Here is a 6,000-nt window from a genome sequence, read left to right as displayed (position 1 = left end):
GTGATTGGCTTCATATTGCTGGTGTTGAGATCACTATCATAAGCCGGCACAAGCTCTTGCTCACACAACCAATTAATTAGACTTCCATGCCCCAATTGTGTGGTGTTTCCGGTTGCTAGATCATGAGGACTATTGGCCAAGAGGCGGCCAATATCTATAGGGTGCTCCTTGATGATGGCATAGGCAGCAAGCACCCTCTTGAGAGGAATTTCAGAAGTGCAAGATGCACTCTCAAGAGTCTGGACCAAATAGGACACCCACGCCTTGGGTATCGGCAACATCTCCGCATAGGTAAGCATCCGGGACTTTTTCCAAGTTGACCCAGGCCTACACATAGTTGTAATGATCTCATCAAAAGTATCCTCCGTAATACCAAATCTCTCCTTCCTCAATTTTTCAACCCAACACTCCTCCGGTGCTTGAACATTCAGCCATGCATTGAGAGCATCCGGGCTGAAATCAATATACTTGCCTCGAACAAAAGATTGAAAGGGTGTATCGGACACCCTTGCATTTGCAAAGAATTCGACGATCACCGTTTTGTTGTTTGCTTCGTCGATCATCTCATTCAACCTCGTCCACCCCCTCCTTCGTAATTCAGACTCAAAGAAAGGATACTTCACAAGCTTTGTGAAATCAAACTTCCTCTCCCCTATGACTTCGAAACACTTCATAGATTGATGGAACTCTTGGGCTTGGTCATTGATGAAATGGATGGCGTTTTCGGGTGGTTCGGATGCGGCACGAGGGCGTTTGGATTTATTTGTGGATGGTTTGGGGTTGGTGGCTTTCTTTGAGCGGGTGTTTCTTTGGTTGGAGGCCATTTGTGAGTGAAAGGAAGATGGTGAATGGGAAATTTGTGGAGTTTTGGAAAATTGGTGAATTGTGAAGGTTTAGGTTGATGAATGGATGATAGGAATGTGGTTTGATGATGGTTAGGAAGTGAATAAGGAGATGAAGATGAGGAGAATTCGTGAATGGAAGTTTAGGGAAGTTTTGGTAGAGAAAGGTATTAAGAATGGAATGAAAATGATGATGAACAGTGAAGGATTTATAGGGCTGTTTGGGCAAAATCGCGGCACGCCAATATATAGGCGCGGCGCGATTTTGAGTTTAACGGGCAATAACGGGCAAATTTGTAATGGCTAGTAACAACTATGAGTTCCAACGGCTATTTTTTTTTCAACATAATGGCAAAATCGCGCCGCGGTGGATGCTAGGCGTGCCGCGGTTTTGCAAACTCAGGGGGTTAGGTATTTTGCTCGTGAAAATCGCGTTGCGGCCATATATAGGCGCGACTCGATTTTGAATGTACAGGGAGCATTCTTTGCTTCCTCAGGCCAAAAATTTTGTTTTCTTGAAAAATGCCTGAGTTCCTTGAATTTTTGAAAAACTTTTGAGGAGAGAATCATGCAAGACATCAGTACCTTGCATGATTTTCTTGGCAAGAGGTATCCTTGAACAAATTTCTAAAACTTTCCTGCCTTGTATTAAAAGAAAAGAAAAAATATTTTTGTGTTTTTGTTTTTGAAAGCAATAAAATCATACCTGAAAATTAAATAGTGGGTTGCCTCCCACCCAGCGCTTCTTTACCGTCACTAGCTTGACTGATGACGATCCCTAAGGATCAGTTGATGTCTCTCCCTCTTCATTGTTTGGGAGTCCTCCTTCACGATACCGTTTCAACTTTTGTTCCTTACCCTTGAAAGTTCCTTGTGCACCAGACTTCCTTAGATCCACATCTTCATCAAAAGGCTTGTTCCTTACCTCCCCTTTGTCATAGTACCTCCTAACTCTTTCTATTGTATCAGAGAAGATCGAAAGCATACACCATTGAAAAGTAGCCGGCCCATTACGCATTCCAAAGGGGATCTTCTTATAAGCAAACACACTACAAGGATTAGTGAAAGTAGTCTTAGGCATGTTGTTCCAACTTCCAAATCCCTCATACTTATTGTCAATGATGTCTTCTGATGATTGTTGTTGCATTTGATATGTGCTTACTTCAAGTTGCTTAACACACTCTTTCACCCCAACATCTTCAACTACTTCCTTACTTTCAATAGGCTTAACAATTTCTCCTTCCATAGGTTGAATAGGTTGGGATTCAAGGGAGTTCTCTTCCACTGTTTCTTCAACAACGTCAATCCGGTAACACTTGTGGTTTTCATCTTGGTGCTTCATTGCCTCAAAGATATTGAAAACTACCTGCTCCTTATGGAACCTCAACATTAACTCTCCACGTTCAACATCAATCAAAGCACGACCAGTTGCAAGGAAAGGTCTTCCTAGAATGAGTGGCATTTCTTCATCTTCAGCCATATCTAAGATCACAAAATCTGCTGGAAACACCAAGTCATTAACCTTGACTAGCACATCTTCAAGCACACCGAAAGGATAAGAGATTGACCGATCAGCTAAAGTAATGGTCATTCTTGTTGGTTTTGGTTCCCTACACTTAAGCTTCTTCATCATTGAAAGAGGCATCAAGTTGATACTTGCTCCCAAGTCACATAAAGCTCTACCAATGTCTACCGGTCCAATTGAACAAGGGATAGTAAAAGCTCCAGGATCCTTCAGCTTAGGTGGCAGCTTCTTTTGAAGAATAGCACTACAATTCTCTGAAAGTGCTATGTTCTCATCATCCTTAGGCTTCCTTCTTTTAGTCAACAATTCTTTCATGAACTTAGCATACAACGACATTTGATCGAGAGCTTCACCGAAAGGAATATTCACCTGAAGTTGTGAGAAAAGTTGCAAGAACTTCTTGAATTGACCTTCATCCTTTTCTTTCTTCTTTGAAAGGTGAGGGTATGGAAGCTTCAAATATGATGGAATAACTTGTGGTTTGTCTCTATCCTTCAATATTTGACTCTTCGACTTCCTCAAGATTGAATCCTCATCAATTAACTTCTCACTTTTTTCTCCCTCTATTTTTTTCTTCCTTTCGTTTTCAACTACTCCATGATCATTTTCTTTTTCAACTTCACCCTCATTATTTTTTTCAACTACACCATCTTCCTCCACCTCAACTACATCATCAACCTTCTTTGGAGCTTTTGGAACTAAAGGTGTTAAAACCTTTTTGCTCCTCAATTCAATAGCATTACAAGACTCATTCCTAGGGTTGTCTTTCGTGTTACCTGAGAATCCGCCTTTGTTTTGTTCAGCCAATTGCTTAGCTAATTGCCCCAGTTGAATTTCATGCATCTTCCTAGAAGCTTCATTGTTCTTTCATTCAGCTTCTTGACTCTTCTTCATCTCTTCAAAGTTGCCTTGAGTCATCTTCATGAAGTTCATCATAGTTTCCTCAAGAGCTGATGGCTTTCTTTGTTGTTGTTGAGGAGGAGTAAGCATCTGAGAATTCAAAGCGTTGTTATTCGAGTAGCTTAGATTGAGATGCTTGTTGATTCCTGGAGTGTAGTACTGATTTTGCCTTTGATATCCTCCCATGTAGTTAGCTTCTTCACTAGAACCTTCTGGTACACACTCACCATTGGGATGTTCTTCACCACATAGATCACACTTGATTGCAGCCACTTGTTGTTGCTTATGAGCCAAAGTGAAGCCTTGAAACTCCTTAGTTAGAGCCTCGATTTGTTTGTTCATAGCTGCTTGGTTAGCAAGTGTAACACCCCGTTCTCCCAACAGCGTAATATTAGTTAATTTAATCAGAGTAACCATACAACGGAGTGTCACACTGCTAATCAAAATTTCATAAATAGGAAATATCTATTTATTTAAATACCAACATTTAAATTATCTTACAAACTGCAGCGGAATAATTCTTTAAAATATAAATTTAACCAAATTCAACATCAATAAAAATCTTGGCACAAAGGCCACAACATAATTCAACTTTATTCTAATAGCAAGTCCTTTCCAAAATATGTGATACATAAAAGAAATGAGAAGACACTTGCGACGATCCCCATCCTAATATGTATCAGAGCCCTAGACACTTGAGCCAATCAACCTACAAGCCATCATTACCTGCACATTACCCACGGTCGAGGCAACATATACGCAGAAGGGGTGAGAAACTTATCCAATAATAATAATATATAATTCATCGAATTAATGAAAACAACAACATATCACAACATGCATCATTAATAAAGTTTATAAATAAATACATAAGCAACAACATAATTAATTTCAGCAACAAGGTACAACAACAACAACAACAACATTATCCACAACGACACCGACAACTCGACAATGCTACAACGACAACAACGACTCAACAATGCTACGACAACAACAACGACTCAACAATGCTACGACAACAACAACTACTCAACAATGCTACGACAACAACAACTATGCATCATGCAGGTGGTACCAATCTACGCGCGTTGAATGTTAAGCATTCCAGGGCATAAGCCCCCAACAATTTGGATGGTTAAAGCATCCCAGGGCATAAGCCCCCAACAGGTGAATGATAAACATTCCAGGGCATAAGCCCCCAACGGGTTGAATGATGAACATTCCAGGGCATAAGCCCCCAACAGATGTGAGTATGCAAATGGACTCAACTTGTGTATATCAACATACAACTTCAACAGCGACTACAACAACAACATATGTGCCTAAAACAATTATGACACACTCCCCAACTTATACATTAGATGATACAACAACGTCAACAACGGAATCAACAACATAACATGTATTTATAAATCAATTACATTCAGCTCAAGTCTAAAACATCCCCCAAAGCAATTAAGTTTTGATCAATAGAACATAAGTCAAATATCCATAAAACACCTCAACTAAATCCCTAACACTTAAGTTTGACGTTGGGAAACCAACCATAAGTTTTTGGACTAACTTGGGATTAGTTATGCTAAGTTTTCTTAAATTTTGCTAAAGACCCACTTGGACTATTTTTATCATAACTCAAAATCTACAAATCTTTTCCACTCCAAACCAAGGCCATTAGAAAGCTAACTCAATTATCTACAACTTTTATGTTTACACCAAAAGCTAATTCAAAACAGAAATGGGCGAAAAAGTGAGTGTTTTCCAGTTTTGGCTGACAGGAAATCGGGGCCCGATTTCGGCAGTTCGGGGCCCGATTTTTGTCGAACCAAAGCTGAAAAATCAGCTCAGAATTCGGGGCCCGATTTTGGCAGTTCGGGGCCCGATTTTGGACATTCACAGCTTACGGGAAAGACCAGTTTTCACTCCAAAAACCCAATTTTTGATCCCCCAATCACCCAAAATGAATTAGAACAATGTTTACAGGTTTAGTATACATCATAGGGGTGAAACAACCTATATTCATACAATTAAACAACATGTTTTATCATAAATTATCATCTAACATAACCTCTCAAACCCTAAACTCAAGAACAACAATTTCATCAATTTTCAAATTATATATCAAGATTATTGAAAGGAATCCCACCCTTACCTTAATTCAGCAACACCAAACGACAAGCTACCGCAATCGATTCCTTCCTAGCTCTCTCTTTGCCTCTTCTAGGTTTTCTCTCCAAAAGCAGGTTTTCTTCTAATGTTTTCACGTGAAAATGTTTCTCTCCCTTTTTCTTTCTTTTTACTTCAAAAATATCTCTCTTTTCTTTTCTCACCCAACTCCCTTAATTTCTATTAATTTCCACTTAATTCCCATTAACCAAAAATAAATACTATTTCTATAATATTTCTATTTCTCATATTATTTCTATCAAATAATAACAACATTCATTTAAATAATACACAACCCCAATATTCATATAATAAAATTGCATCATAACATATTTCATATAAAAATCATATAAAACATATATTTCACATAAAATCATTTATATAGCAATTAAAGTCATATATAAAATATTCACACATCTACTAAAATATTAGAATAAAAATGGGGCGTTACAACTCTCCCCAACTTATAGAATTTCGTCCTCGAAATATTACCTCAAGTAAACAACTCAGGATAAGACTCCTGCATCTTACTCTCCAACTCCCAAGTAAGACTTTCACCAGCTGCTC

This window comes from Medicago sativa, chromosome 4, assembly GCF_051527215.1.
Source record: "Medicago sativa cultivar Bolivia chromosome 4, Bolivia_mono, whole genome shotgun sequence".
NCBI classification, from domain to species: Eukaryota; Viridiplantae; Streptophyta; class Magnoliopsida; order Fabales; family Fabaceae; genus Medicago; species Medicago sativa.
This window is presented reverse-complemented; position numbering follows the sequence as displayed.